The sequence below is a fragment of the Phycodurus eques genome, chromosome 16 (genome assembly GCF_024500275.1).
Source record: "Phycodurus eques isolate BA_2022a chromosome 16, UOR_Pequ_1.1, whole genome shotgun sequence".
In the NCBI taxonomy this organism is placed as follows: Eukaryota; Metazoa; Chordata; class Actinopteri; order Syngnathiformes; family Syngnathidae; genus Phycodurus; species Phycodurus eques.
This window is the reverse complement of record NC_084540.1, coordinates 7,196,783-7,212,500: the sequence shown is the minus strand read 5'-3', so window position 1 is coordinate 7,212,500 and position 15,718 is coordinate 7,196,783. Positions and strand designations below refer to the sequence as shown.

General features: G+C 40.3%; 1 protein-coding gene across 3 annotated transcripts in view; it reads left to right on the top strand.

The window, feature by feature from the left end:
• LOC133414344 (zinc finger protein 646-like) overlaps nt 1–15,718 on the top strand; it is a 115,196-nt gene that overhangs the window by 61,522 nt on the left and 37,956 nt on the right. The gene's annotated exons all lie outside the window — the stretch shown is intronic.

The window sequence follows — 15,718 nt, the reverse complement described above, 5'->3', positions numbered from 1 at the left end:
CAGTACTTTAAAAGGTCATGAGTGGTCACCTGGCACTTAAAGAGTTATAAAACAATAAAAATGGTACTTTCAAGGGCTGTAAAACTCAAAAAGTATCACATCCTATGAAATTGGTACTTTAATGGGCCAACAAAGGTATCACGTGGTATAAAATCCGGCACTTCAAAGGGTCATAAAACAATAAAACCGGTACTTTCAAGAGTCACGGGCCATCAGACAGTGTCACGTACAGTCATCCCTGGAGACATGTCAGGGCAAGTTAGGAAACACTTGGGTTGACGTGTCATGTGGTATAATTAAATCCATTATTGCAAAACAATAAAATGTTTTTGAGTAAGGTCACGCATGGTCATCCCCGAACATGTCAGGACAAGTCAGGACAGGAAACACTGGGGTTGACATAGTGGCCGTGAGAGGAGTTTATCAGCTTTTAGCAAAAGTATATATTTTTAAAAATTTCTTCACATCTCCAAACGAAAGATTCTTTTACATCGGATCTTTTCAACATGAAAACTATTCAATAGCATTGATGAAGGCAGAAAACAGTAATCTTGCCTATCAGGATGAAGGAGGAGAGGTTTGGATGGCTAATGTTCCAGTCTGCATTAATACTAATATACATTGTTTAAAATACAAAAAAAAACGTTTACCAAGAAAAATGGGGTGCCTTCTTGGATATGCATAGATCATTTTACACTTGAGACTATGTGAGTCCTGGGATGCACATGTCATGGAAACAGCCCTGGAACAATGAATGAATCCCTGCAAATTATCATCACAGAATTCACATACAGTAATCCTCTGCTACATCACGGTTCTTGCTTCGCAGTCCCGCTATATTGCAGATTTTTATTTCATTTGTTACTGTTACTTTCTATTGTTTGTACAATATTTTTGTGTTATCCATTGCTCTTGCGCTCTCTCTCTCTGTGTTTGTCTGCCACAGTTGCAATTTTTTCGAGAATTATATATTTTCCCCAAACCTTTCAGAGTATTATTTTATTTTTTTGCCACTGATATGATATGAGCGCATAATCAAGAATTGTGCACATCTTACAAATTCTGCCCTGGTAATTAAACATATGAGCCACAACAGTGTAATGTTCTCTCATTTACTGAATAAAAGTAGGGCTGCATTTCACAATAAGAGCAAGTAAATAAAAAGAGAGTTATGTTTTCTAATAAACTGCTGAACTTAAGAAAAATAAAAAAGTTAGAATTTCTCCTTTTCTGTTTGGCATCTTGACACAACATTGACGTCTCAAACAATTTTACATAGTTCAGTTTAACAACTCGTAATAACTGAACCGTTTTAGAGGTTATGTTTGTTCAAAACCTTTTTCATAATGGCATTTCACGTATATGCACTTTTAATAAGTGCTCCCAGTGGGAACTTTCCACAGAGAAGTACAAATTACAGTGCCGTGAAAAAGTATTAGTCCCCTTTTCAAATTAGTTTTTGCATAGTTTCCCCACTTTAAGATAATCAAAATATGTAAATATTAAACAATATTATCCAAGTGAACCTAAAATGCTGTTTTTCCAATGGTGAATTCATTTATTCAGGGAAAAAAAATACTATTTAAAGTTACCTGGCCCTGTGTGAAAACATTATTACCCCCATTGTTAAAACATGAATTAATTGTGGATAATCAAAATTTTTGGTTAATTATCACTCATCACACCCAAGCTTGATTACCTCCAGACCTGTTCGATCAAGAAATCACTTAAACAGAATCTGTCCGGACAATATCCATCCATTCATTCATCCATCCATTTTCTAACACCGCTTATCCTCACTAGGGTCGTGGGTATGCTGGAGCCGATCCCAGCTAACTGCGGGCAGGAGGCAGGGTACACCCTGAGCTGGTTGCCAGCTAATCGCAGAGCACATATAAACAAACAACCATGTGCACTCACATTCATACCTAACAATTTAGAGTCTTCAATTAACCTACCATGCATGCTTTTGGGACTTGGGAGGAAAATGGCATAAAGGCATGCCAGAACAGTCGAGAAATAAAGTAATTGACATCTATCAGTCAGTAAAGGTTTCCAACAGTAGGGAGAGCCATTATCCTCACATGGAGAAAACATGGAGTGTTTTCAGGCATCCCCTGCCTCAGTTGAGGTTAGTGTTCATGATACAACAATAAGGAAGAGACTGGGCAAATATGGCATCCATGGCAGAGTTCCAAGGCAAAAACCACTGCTGACCAAAAATAAATAAAGGCTCGTCTTACTTTTGCAAAAAAAAAAAAAAAAACATCTGAATGATTCCCAAGACTTTGGGGAGAATATTATATGAACTGACTTAATGAAGGTTGAGCTTTCTGGAAGGTGTGTGACTGGTTACATCTGGCATAAATGGAGCACAGCATTTCAAAAACAGATTATACAAACAGTCAAACATGGTGATGGTAGTGTGATGGTCTTGGGCTGCTTAGTTCCTGCAGGACCTGGACAACTTTCTGTGGTTGATGGAACCATGAATTCTGCTCTTTAACAGAAAACCATGAAGGACAACGTTCAGCCATCAGTTTTTGACCTCAAGCTGAAGCGCACTAGGGTTCTGCAGCTGGATAGTGATCCAAAACACACCAGCAAGGCAACTTCTGAATGGCTTAAAAAAACAAAATGAAGGTTTTGGTATGGCCTAGTCAAAGTCCAGACTTGAATTGAAATGCAGTGGCATGACCTCAAAAAGACGGTTCATGCTTGAAAACCCTCCACTTTTGCTGAAATCAAACAATTCTGCAAGGAAGAGTGGGCCAAAATATCTCAACAGACATGTGACTCATTGCCAAATATAGAAAATGCTTGATTTCAGTTGTTGCTGCTGAGTATGGCCCAACGGGTTTTTAGGTTTAGACGGCCATTACTTTTTCCACACAGGGCCAGGTAACTTTGATTTATTTTTTTTCCTTAATAAATAAAATCACCATTTAAAAAGAGCAATCTAAGTTCCATTGGGCTATATTTGTCAGATATTTCCATTTGTTTGATGATCTTAAACATTAAAGAGGGGAAACTATGCAAAAATATAAGAATTTGACAAGGGGGCCAACACTTTTTCACGGCACTTTATATTGCAGAATTTGATTGTATTTAAATAAGGTTTTTCTATTTCGTCAATTTGACTTATTGCGGAGGTGGACTGGAGTTTAACAATGATCTAAATATCGCTCTCTACTAATCAATTACTGCTTATTTATCAACGACTTTGTGCGCGAGACTACGACTTCCGCATCGGGCGCTGTTTCCGCTAATCCAGTTTAAGCGCTAGTGACATTTAAGTCTAGTTCACCAATCAAACGACACAAGAAAGTAACACGACCTCACACAATGTCTTCTATTGGGCTTCCCGGGCATAGGTATTTACATGAGATAAACCAGCCCGGCTGATTGTCGTGCCTACGTGGCGGCCATGTTGGGAAGGTCGTCGTTACCATGGAGGGAACGGCGCGCTACTCTTGTTTACATTTAGACGAACAAAAAACAACAGCTTTCATGTGTTGCAGTATTTGTCTGGCACTGTCTGCCCAAACGTGGATATTTCAGCTCACTTACAACTTTAGAAAACACCGTGCAGTAAATTGCAGATGTTTTAACACACACACACTCACAGCAACATCAGAATTTGCACATTCATGTAAACTAATTTTTTGGAGGGTTACTTTTTATTTTTACTTGAGTCACATTATTGTCAAGTAACAGTACTCTTACTTGAGTAGAATATTTGGATACTCTACCTACCTCTGGAGCGGACATAGTTACTCTTACGTTTAAGCAACATTTTTGCTCATCAGACCAGCCCGTGTTGTATTTGTTGCACTGGTCTTTTGTATTTTCGCCTTGAGGTGCTGCGGGTCGTGGCCCTGGTTGTGGTCCCAGTGGAACCATGAAGCACACGTAACATCGGCGACAAGAGTTGATCCGCTAGTACATTTTATATGAATTAGGAAACAAGCCTACAATTATCAAAATAGTTTACAGATGTCAATGTTAACTGTATTAAGCGACAGAGCGATGTTGGGGATTATGTCACAACACAGAATGAACTAACTTCAAATTCAGAACTGGACAATAAAAACAGAAAAATATTGTACTTAATATTTTCTTGGAGGATGCATTTGCGATTAGCCTTTGAAGTTGGTGTTGGATCTATCTTACCAAACACCTATAAAAATAGACACAAAAAGAATGAAGACGCTGGTTTCATTTGCTCATGAGGAGGACGTATGAGAGATTGCTCGGATCCAGTCTCCCATCACGCTCTAAACAATCTCTCCCGTCGCTCCTATATTTATTTGAAATAGGGAGGTTTCTAAGTTACAAGACATAACATACTAAGCTACAAGACACAACATACCTAGGCAGACATGCCCAAAGTCCGGCCCCCGGGCCAAATCCGGCCCGTGTTCATATTTCCACTGGCCCGAAGCCTCTGTCATAAAACCAATAATATGTGGCCCGGCAGTACAAAATGCACGCGCAATTTTATATTTCACCACAGGATGGCAGTAAACTTGTGGCTGAACTCTCGTGGGGCCGTTTTGCGCATGATCTGTTTTTTGCCCATTTCTAAAATGGCAACTGGAAGTAAGAAAAGGAAAGTTGATAGCGAGGGCCGACGTTTCCAGGACAAATGGAAGTCTGAATATTTTTTCACTGAGTTTAGAAACAACTGCGTCTGCCTAATTTTCCAAGAGACTGTGGCTGTGTTCAAGGAGTTCAATATAAAGAGGCACGACCAGGCGGAACATGCTAATTACGACAAGCTAACTGGGAACGAATGCAGTGAAAAATTGAAGCAACTGGAAGCTGGTTTAACGGCACAGCAACACTTTTTCACAAGAGCCAGTGAGTCGAATGAAAATACAACAAAGGCAAGCTATGAGGTGGCAACGCTGATTGCCAAGCACTGCAAACCTTTTACTGAGGGTGAATTTATTAAAGACTGTGTGATGAAAATGGTGGAGAACATTTGTCCTGAGAAAAAGCAACAGTTCGCCAATGTTTTTCTGGCTCGTAGGACTGTGTCACGAAGGATCGAAGAAGTTTCTTCTGATATTAAGAGACAGTTGGAGGCAAAAGGAGTGGAGTTTGAATTTTTTTCGTGAGCCTGTGACGAAAGCACAGATGCATCCGACAGCGCTCAGTTACTGATTTTTTTTAGAGGAGTGGACATTGAAATGAACATGCGTGAAGAGCTACTTGACCTCCAGAGCCTTAAGGACCAAACAAGAGGGAAAGATTTATTTGCTTCTGTTTGTTCCGCCGTACATGACATAAAATTAAAGTTCAATAAAATCACGGGGATTATTACGGATGGCGCACCTGCCATGGTTGGTGAGCACAGTGGATTATCAACCCTAGTGTGTAACAAAGTAAGCGAAGAAGGAGGTAAAGCTACAAAACTCCATTGTATTATTCACCAAAAAGTTCTATGTACCAAACCGTTTCCGTGGATCTCAGTGACGTTGCAGCCCACCTGCAGCTGGAGTTCATTGAGCTGCAGTGTGACACAGAGTGTCGCAGCCGGTACTAACAACTCCCTCTTGTCAACTTTTACCAGCAGCTGGATAAAGACAGGTTCCAAGAGATTCATACATTTGCTAAGAAAATGTTGAGCTTTTTTGGCTCGACATACTTGTGTGAGAAGACATTCTCAGTCATGAACATGAATAAGAAACGCGTGAGGACAAGACTAAGTGACTCCCACCTGCGTGACATCTTGTGCATTAAAACCACCGCTTTTGAGCCAGACCTGCCCCATTTACTGCAGTCAAGATCTCAGTATCACCCTTCACATTAATGCAAACATGTTGTTTGTTGATTCTAATGAATAAAGTTTGAGTTTGAGTCAAATTTCATAAAAATACTTTATTTTGCATTTCATTAATTTTTATTTTAACCTTCATTTATCCAGGTCAGGCAGTTATAAGATCTACCTAGCAGCAGACAGCATAGTAAAATAAAAATACAAAAAAGCATTCCCCTCGTCGGTAGCATGTAAAATTAATGCTGGCCCGCATGACAATTTTTTTACGGCAATGTGGCCCCTGAGCCAAAAAGTTTGGGCACCCCTGCACTAAGGGGAGGGTTTCAAGGTGAAGACATGAGACCAACACCGGCCACGTTCTTGGTCAAGGCGCCCTTCTATCGGATGATTCCTACTGGGTCATCTTCTTGAAGGCGAGACATCTTCCTTTCTCTCACGGTCAGCAAGCAACCATCAAAATCGTCCATAATACTAATGCAAGCTAAGCAAATAAATGATAACTTCTACAATATATTTAAGATTTCGCTCCTGTTTATCATGTATTTGCACAAATTCTCACATCATCTTACAGTCACTTCATTTCGATTTTTAACTGTAGAATCATTTTTATGAAACAAATACATTTACAGTCAGAGTAAACTTGTCATACATGAATGTTGTAGTTTAAACATCGTAATCATCTGGATCAGGAAACAAATCAGGTAAAGCAAAATCATCATCATCATCGTCATTATCAACAACCAGTAAAGGGTACATCTGCTCCATACGGTTCTCCATGGGGGTATTGCTGATGGTGATTAATTTACTGATTAAAGCCCGAATGCATGGGGTACAACAACATCCACACAATGTCAGAATGGCTGCAAAAACAGCAATTGATATCAATATTGGTAAAATTAGGGTTTTGTATTTACCAAAAACGTCCATCGAGCTGTCCCACAAGGAGGTATCTACACCAGAGTGGTTCTTCATCTTGTGATTGAGGATCCGTAGACCATCGATGGCTCTGGTCAAGCTGCCATCTGAAGCAGTATTGTTTGGAATGTATGTACAACATTGTTCTCCAAACATACCGCAAACACCTCCCTCTCTTGCGAGGAGCATGTCGACAGCTATCCGGTTCTGGAACGTCATTAAAGAGGTAGCCTTGAGCTGCTCATGCACAGCTTCCAACCCACTCTGAGTCCAATTTCCTAATCTCTGTACATTGAAGTGGATATAGTTTATCCTATCAACATTTTTATTAATCGTACACCACCAGCATATGAGGGACTCAAATCCTCCTGCAACTTGGTCAGCTAATTTGTATTGATTAGGAACCCCACGAGGAACACCTATGGCGTCGATGTATGTTGGATTATTTTGCCCCTGCTAGGACAAATCTTTTTTGTCTATGTTCTAGATTGGACAACAACATTGGTGCTTTTTCCATTAAATCTTGAACAGGCATAGGGTATACTGACACATGCAATATCAAAGTGATAATAGTGCACAATCCAGATACATCTTTAGGTAATCTATCAAACAGTCTATCATCTCCACACCACCACCAGATGTCGCTCCGTGATACTGGCATAAACTTTGGTCCTACTTTTAAGGTTACTTTACACTGTGTATCGTTCAGTGGTCCTAATTTTTTGCATTTACTAATCATGTTTATACAAGTACAATTACTCGGTGCTACTAAAGTAGAAAACATTGGTTTGTGTTTGTCTGCTTTTGTTACGGGATATATAGGATCCCATGATTTACACCTCTCAGTTGGTACAGTAGCGTTCATTAATGGAATAATACAATCTCGTGATAATTGTGCCGGAACTATGCGCAACAAAGGCCTTGGGACCCATGCAAACCACACAATCTTTTCTCGTTACATTTGCTGCTTGTTCCACCAATAGTAATCAATTGTTATTTTGTCCTGAAACTCCTGTGACAACAAGGATCCAATCATCAGTAGTTATGTTGTTAACAATTAAGATTTGTCCACCTTTCCTTGAAGTTCTCAATGGCATTTCTGGTTTAACACGGTTCCCATAACACAATGCTACTCGGAATTGGGGATCTCTTCCGCCAGAATATGCCCACAAGCTCATCATCAAACACACTAGGTGATTTGATTTGTATTTCAATATTAAACTATGGGCCGTTTTGCTTATGTTAAACTTCTTTCTATGTTCTTTTGCTGTTTCTAGTGACCAACTGGGCCAATTCTGCCCATTCTCTTGAGCATCATTGGTGAGAGCCGCATATGGAATTATGATTAAGGCAGTTCGATTTTGTGGGGCACAAAATATTAAACCGGTTTGCCGCGTTTGGAGGCCATGCTCAGTTCTGATCATCAGCTGTACTCCTTTTGATACAAGTTAATGATTAAAAATGTTCCATTACTGGGTTCGTCATATTGGTCCAGCTGGTAGCTGATTTTCTATTTAAAAAATCGGTTGTATCGTTCAGGGGGGGACGTCCCATGTACCACATAAACAAAACCAACACCATAGTAGCCAAAGTTGCTACGTAACAACCTATCGAATCTCGTAACCAACGAGGGTGTGCCATTCTGCTGAGTTCTCACTAAACGGGTTGGTGTCTTTTTTCTTCACTGACCAGCAAGCATTTTCAGAATCTACACATCTGCTCCCGCTCCGTTATCAGACTTTTGCTCACCTTCCCTATTTGAGTACTCAGCTGAAATGACTCTTTTACAGTGTGTTAAATGAACCCACGTATTTCTTTCTGCTATTTTTAGGGCGGTTGGAGTTGTCAATAACACTTGATACGGTCCTTCCCACTTCGGTGAATGCCAGTGCTTCTTTTTGATGCTTCGAATTAGGACCCAGTCTCCCGGTCCAACCAACTTGGTTTCCTGCTGGGAAACATGTTTACTTTCAGCAGATTCTTTTAAATTATTTTGTTTCTCTAACAACTTTCTCATGTAATCAGCTAAGTTTGTTTCGTCATCAAGTTCCCATTTTTGTTTAAACAACGGAAGTCTATAAGGTCTTCCAAACAATGTTTCGTAAGGTGTTAAACCTGTGGTGCTTGTAATGTTGATGCACATTTTAACGAGGTCAAAACACTGTGTCCATGACCTTCCTGTCTCTTCCATACATTTTTTCAGTCTATTTTTTATTGTCCCATTCATTCTTTCCACAAGACCAGCACTCTGAGGGCGGTAAGCACAATGGTTTTTCAAATTGATGTGGAACATGGTTCCTATTTTATTGATTATTTGATTTACAAAATGAGTCCCATTATCGCTGTGAATGGTTTCAGGTATGCCATATCTTGGAATGATGTCTTTACATCGTGCTTTTGCCACCGTCAGAGCATCAGGTGATTTTGTTGGGAATAATTCGATCCATTTAGAAAATGCATCTATGATAACCAAACAGTACTTCTTTCCTTCACTTTGACTTAATTCTATGTAATCCATGTGAATGCGTTGGAAAGGGTATGTAGGCACTGGAAATTTACCTCTAGTAGGTCGCAATTGCCCTTGCGGATTATGTCGTGCACATATCATGCATTCTCTACAATAATTCTTTGAATATAAATTAAAACCATAGGTTGTAAAGTGTCGATGTATCTGTGCCACCATCCCTCCTGTTGAGACATGTGACACACCATGGCTCAATATAGCAGCCCATTTAAATAGGTTCTTTGGAAGTATTTGTTTTCCTTCTGTGCTAATGTAAATTTCATTTTGTAGTTTTGCACGCTGTTTTTCCCAATAATTGCGTTCTTGTTGTGGACTTTGTTGTTGTTGCATGTCTTTTAGTGTTTGGTCATCTAAGGTTTGTTCATCAATTTGTTTTTTTAAACCTAAAAATGGTTTATAGGCTGCTTCTTTTGCAGTTTTGTCACCAAATGCGTTTCCTTTAGAAATCTTGTCAGTGCCAGATGTATGTGCAACACATTTACAAATTGCCACTTTTCGTGGATGTTGCACTGCGTGTAATAATTGTTTAAGTAATTCAGCATGTGTTACTGGCTTTCCTGTTGACGTAATCATTCCTCTGTTATCCCAATATTGCGCAAACACGTGAACTGTGGAATACGCATATTGGCTATCAGTATAGATTGTAACATCTTTATTTATCATTAGTTTGCATGCCTCGGTTAATGCTACTAATTCAGCAGCTTGGGCAGAGTAATGTGACGCTAGTGACTCAGCTTTTAGCACAATAGTATCAGTTACCACCGCATATCCTGTTTTTATCTTCCTTAGTTCATCTTTTTTTGAAGAACCATCTACATATAGAACCTGTCCGTCACTTAACGGTTGATCTTTCAAATCACCTCTGCATTTAGCAGTTTGTTCAGCCAATTCCTGACAATCATGCTGCGTGCCTTCATCAGGTAAGGGTATTAGTGTGGCTGGATTTAAGGTTGTGCATCGCTCAACAGTTAAATGTGGTTGTGACAGCAAGATGGCCATGCAAGATAAATGTCTTGCAGGTGATAAAACACCATATTCGTTAGCAATCGGAGAGCAGACACTGTATGTGGGACCTTAAGAGTTAATGGATGAAATAACACAATTGTGGAACTGCTCTCCACTGCCATCGAGGCTGCCACAACTGCTCTGACACAATGCGGTAATGCACATGTCACGCTGTCCAATTTAGTCGTAAAATAAGATATTGGTCTTAGCTTATCACAGTATTGTTGTGTAAGTACGGAGGTCATGTAATAGCTTTTACAATCTACCATTTGAATGAATGGTTTATCATAATTTGGAAGGGCCAGCGCAGTACTGGACACCAAATGTTGTTTAATGTCACAGAAGGCCTTTTCTGCCTCTGTATTCCATTGAACAGGTGATGTCATTTTAAGTTTGTCTTCATACATTAATTTTGACAATGGTGCAACAATTTCTGCATAGTTTGGAATCCATGCTCTACAATAATTTGTCAGACCTAAAAATGACACGTTTCTTCGTCTGTGGTTTAGTGGCTTTTAAGACTATAGCTTTTCTGTCTTCTAATATAGTCCTTCCTCCTACACTTAAATTATGGCCTAGATATTTGACTTGCCTTTTACACAATTGCAATTTATTTTTGCTAACTTTATGTCCCTCTTCTGCTAGATGATGCAGTAAGGCCAATGAATCTTTGATGCATGTCTCTCCATCTGGAGATGCCAGGAGAACATCATCTACAAATAGTAAAATTTGGCTCCCTCCTGGGGGAGTGAATTTAGACATGCTTGTTGTCATTACTTGTGAATAAATGGTTGGACTTTCACAGTAACCTTGTGGTAATCTAGTAAATGTATATTTTTTTGCCCTCAAATGTGAATGCAAACCAAAATTGACAGTTATTTTCTTCTGGTACAGAAAAGAATGCATTACTTATATCCAGCACTGTAAACACAGTAGTGTCTGTGACCTAGAGGTGAAAGAGAAATTCTGGAAGGAGCTAGATGATGTAGTTCTTAGCATCCCAGACAGAGAGAGAGTCGTAATTGGTGCAGATTGTAATGGACATGTTGGTGAAGGTAATAGGGGTGATGAAGAAGTGATGGGTAAATACGGCATCCAGGAAAGGAACTTGGAGGGACAGATGGTGGTAGACTTTGCAACAAGGATGCAAATGGCTGTAGTGAACACTTTTTTCCAGAAGAGGCACGAACATAGGGTGACCTACAAGAGCGGAGGTAGAAGCACACAGGTCGATTACATCTTGTGCAGACGATGTAATCTGAAGGAGGTTACCAACTGTAAGGTAGTGTTAGGGGAGAGTGTGGCTAGACAGCATAGGATGGTGGTGTGTAAGATGACTCTGGTGGTGGGGAGGAAAATTAGGAAGACAAAGGCAGAGAAGAGAACCATGTGGTGGAAGCTGAGACAGGACGAGTGTTGTGCAGCTTTTCGGGAAGAGGTGATACAGGCTCTCGGTGGACGGCAGGAGCTTCCAGAAGACTGGACCACTGCAGCCAAGGTGATCAGAGAAGCAGGCAGGAGAGTACTTGGTGTATCTTCTGGCAGGAAAGGAGAGAAGGAGACTTGGTGGTGGAACCTCACAATACAGGAAATCATACAAGGAAAGAGGTTAGCTAAGAAGAAGTGGGACACTGAGAGGACCGAGGAGAGGCGAAAAGAATACATTGAGATGCGACACAGGGCAAAGGTAGAGGTGGCAAAGGCAAAACAAGAGGCATATGATGACATGTATGGGAGGTTGGACACTAAAGAAGGAGAAAAGGATCTATACAGGCTGGCCAGACAGAGGGATAGAGATGGGAAGGATGTGCAGCAGGTTAGGGTGATTAAGGATAGAGATGGAAATATGTTGACTGGTGCCAGCAGTGTGCTTGCTAGATGGAAAGAATACTTCGAGGAGTTGATGAATGAGGAAAATGATAGAGAAGGGAGAGTAGAAGAGGTAAGTGTGGTGGACCAGGAAGTGGCAATGATAAGTAAGGGGGAAGTTAGAAAGGCATTAAAGAGGATGAAAAATGGAAAGGCAGTTGGTCCTGATGACATTCCTGTGGAGGTATGGAAGCATCTAGGAGAGGTGGCTGTGAAGTTTTTGACCAGCTTGTTCAATAGAATTCTAGTGCGTGAGAAGATGCCTGAGGAATGGAGGAAAAGTGTACTGGTGCCCATTTTTAAGAACAAAGGTGATGTGCAGAGCTGTGGCAACTATAGAGGAATAAAGTTGATGAGCCACACAATGAAGTTATGGGAAAGAGTAGTGGAGGATAGACTCAGGACAGAAGTGAGTATTTGCGAGCAACAGTATGGTTTCATGCCTAGAAAGAGTACCACAGATGCATTATTTGCCTTGAGGATGTTGATGGAAAAGTACAGAGAAGGTCAGAAGGAGCTACATTGTGTCTTTGTAGATCTAGAGAAAGCCTATGACAGAGTACCCAGAGAAGAACTGTGGTACTGCATGCGGAAGTCTGGAGTGGCAGAGAAGTATGTTAGAATAATACAGGACATGTACGAGGGCAGCAGAACAGCGGTGAGGTGTGCTGTAGGTGTGACAGAAGAATTTAAGGTGGACGTGGGACTGCATCAGGGATCAGCCCTGAGCCCCTTCCTTTTTGCAGTGGTGATGGATAGGCTGACAGATGAGGTTAGACTGGAATTCCCGTGGACCATGATGTTTGCAGATGACATTGTGATCTGCAGTGAAAGCAGGGAGCAGCTGGAGGAACAGTTAGAAAGATGGAGGCATGCACTGGAAAGAAGAGGAATGAAGATTAGCCGAAGTAAAACAGAATATATGTGCATGAATGAGAGGGCTGGTGGGGGAAGAATGAGGCTACAGGGAGAAGCGATAGCAAGGGTGGATGACTTTAAATACTTGGGGTCAACCGTCCAGAGAAATGGTGAGTGTGGTCAGGAAGTGAAGAAACGGGTCAAAGCAGGTTGGAACGGGTGGAGGAAGGTGTCAGGTGTGTTATGTGACAGAAGAGTCTCTGCTAGGATGAAGGGCAAAGTTTATAAAACAGTAGTGAGGCCAGCTATGATGTACGGATTAGAGACAGTGGCACTGAAGAGACAACAGGAAGCAGAGCTGGATGTGGCGGAAATGAAGATGTTGAGGTTCGCTCTTGGAGTGACCAGGTTGGATAAAATTAGAAATGAGCTCATCAGAGGGACAGCCAAGGTTCGATGTTTTGGAGACAAAGTTAGAGAGCGCAGACTTCAATGGTTTGGACACGTCCAGAGGAGAAATAGTGAGTATATTGGAAGAAGGATGATGAGGATGGAGCTGCCAGGCAAGAGAGCTCGAGGAAGACCAAAGAGAAGGTTGATGGATGTCGTGAGGGAAGACATGATGGCAGTTGGTGTTCGAGAGGAGGATGCAGGAGATAGGCTTACATGGAAAAGGATGACGCGCTGTGGCGACCCCTAACGGGACAAGCCGAAAGGAAAAGAAGAATAGTGAAAAATGAAGTGAAACAGACAATGATATTTGTCGTTTCGAGAATGAGAGTGGTTAAAGAAGAACATGCTAGCAGGTGGAAGCAGGCATCAGGTGCAGGTGGAAATGGGCATGGCTCAAGTTGGAGGCCAGAACAAAAAAGCAAAGAAGTGAGGTAAATTATGTTTATTTTAAATTTGTACATCAACATGTACTTGAGTGGTGTAAATGAGTTTTTCTGTTTGAACCTTTCCCCCCCCCTTATTGTACTCTTCAGAGTCTTCCAGATTGCTGAATTTATTTTAAAAATAAAAAAAAAGTCAGCGGGAACCACCCAGACCCACCCTACAATGTTTAGTTTTTTTATGTCACCTTTTGCATGCCTTTGGTATTTGCATGTCTGCTTATAACTACTTTATAAACAGATAACCAGCTGATGGAAAAAAATGAACTGGTTATTTGTACTTAAACACAAAAGGACTTAAAGGACTATTGAGCTCAGGAAATAGGATAATTTTTTTTTAATTCACACTTTTTAGTTGTTATTCAATATTTATATTTAAAATTTTGGGTGGTAAATACTTACTGGACAGGGGGAGAATATAAAAAATGTTCTTTACAGTAACTTGAGCTGTCAGATAATTGTAACAGATTTAAAAAGCAGGAAATTTTTTGCCGAAATAAAATACAGTACTCTGTCAAAACTAAACTGAAGTACAGTTCTTAAGTTCATGTATAAGTGAAAGGCCCAATTCGAGTGGGTTTGCCTTGGACCACGCCACTGTTGCCACAAACTGTGACAGCATGGTGGATCACTTGCTTGTGCTTTAAGGCAGCTAGCTAGCCCGCTAGCTGCACTACACTTCAAACATTCCTCGCGGTTATGTGCTTCATTTTGGCATTGAGTTACGACTAGGCTGGCCATGGTGGGCTGCGCAGGCATAGACAGACTTCCCCAGCCTGCAGGCTTCTGTTTACAGATCAAATGAGAGTTAAGTCAATGTCATATGTTAAGTCAGTTAAACAATTGTATGGTTTCACAGTCATATTGGACCTGTGAAGGGGCTGACACAAGCCAATACAAATGTGCATTTACCATTAACTTTAAAGGTATATGGTAGACAACATAAATTGTGATTTTTTTTTATGTTTGTTTTTTATGGTATGTTTGATAGATCGATGAAGTCAAACAAGTCTGTATTAAAAATATTATACATAGCAATTCAGATTAAAACACTAAAAACAGCTTTTACCAACAAAAATTGGGTGTCTTTTTAGATATGTAATAAATTATGCTATTGTAGTAGTTGAACAGACTATTATCCCGGACTTTTGGTTTCAAAACTAATTATTCAAAACGTTTTGTGTATATGCAGTTATAGCTTATGTTAAGTCAATGAAACAATTTATTTTAATAAAAAAAAATTTAGTCGCGTGGAATCGTTTTAACAGCAGACACGGTATATTTGTCCAGGTCTTACCGCTATAGTTGCCAGGATGAACTGACAGATTGACTGGGTTCACAGAGAAAAACTCCGCCCTGTTGATTGTTAATCAAGTGGGGGCAGTGGGATCAATTCATACATTAACTGCCACACTTGAACGCCGGGAGAGCATGGTGTGCTTAGGACTCATAAGTCTAGATCAAGTATCTTTTAAGGACTATGGCTCTTTCAACCTATAAATTATCCCCTTTATTAGCAGTTATTGAAGTAAATATTTCCGGTCAAAACTAGGGTTGGGCATCGTTTGAATTTGAGCGATTCCGGTCCCAATTACGGTTCCTGATTTAAATTCCGTTTCCAAACGATTCTTGATTCGGATTCTTTTAGGAGGCTGTGTCAAAAAAGCTTGCATGGTTTAAATAAAGGGTGTCCAAATTATGAACATCCATTTTCTTAGCAGGCTGCAGCATAGACTAAAATGAACATTTGACTCGGGGTTCTTTAAAACCAGTATCACATCACTATCAAACCTATGAACTAAAAGGCAATGTGTGTGGAACTAATCCAATTGACTTAATATTCATTAATTGTTTCAGATAAAAGTTGAC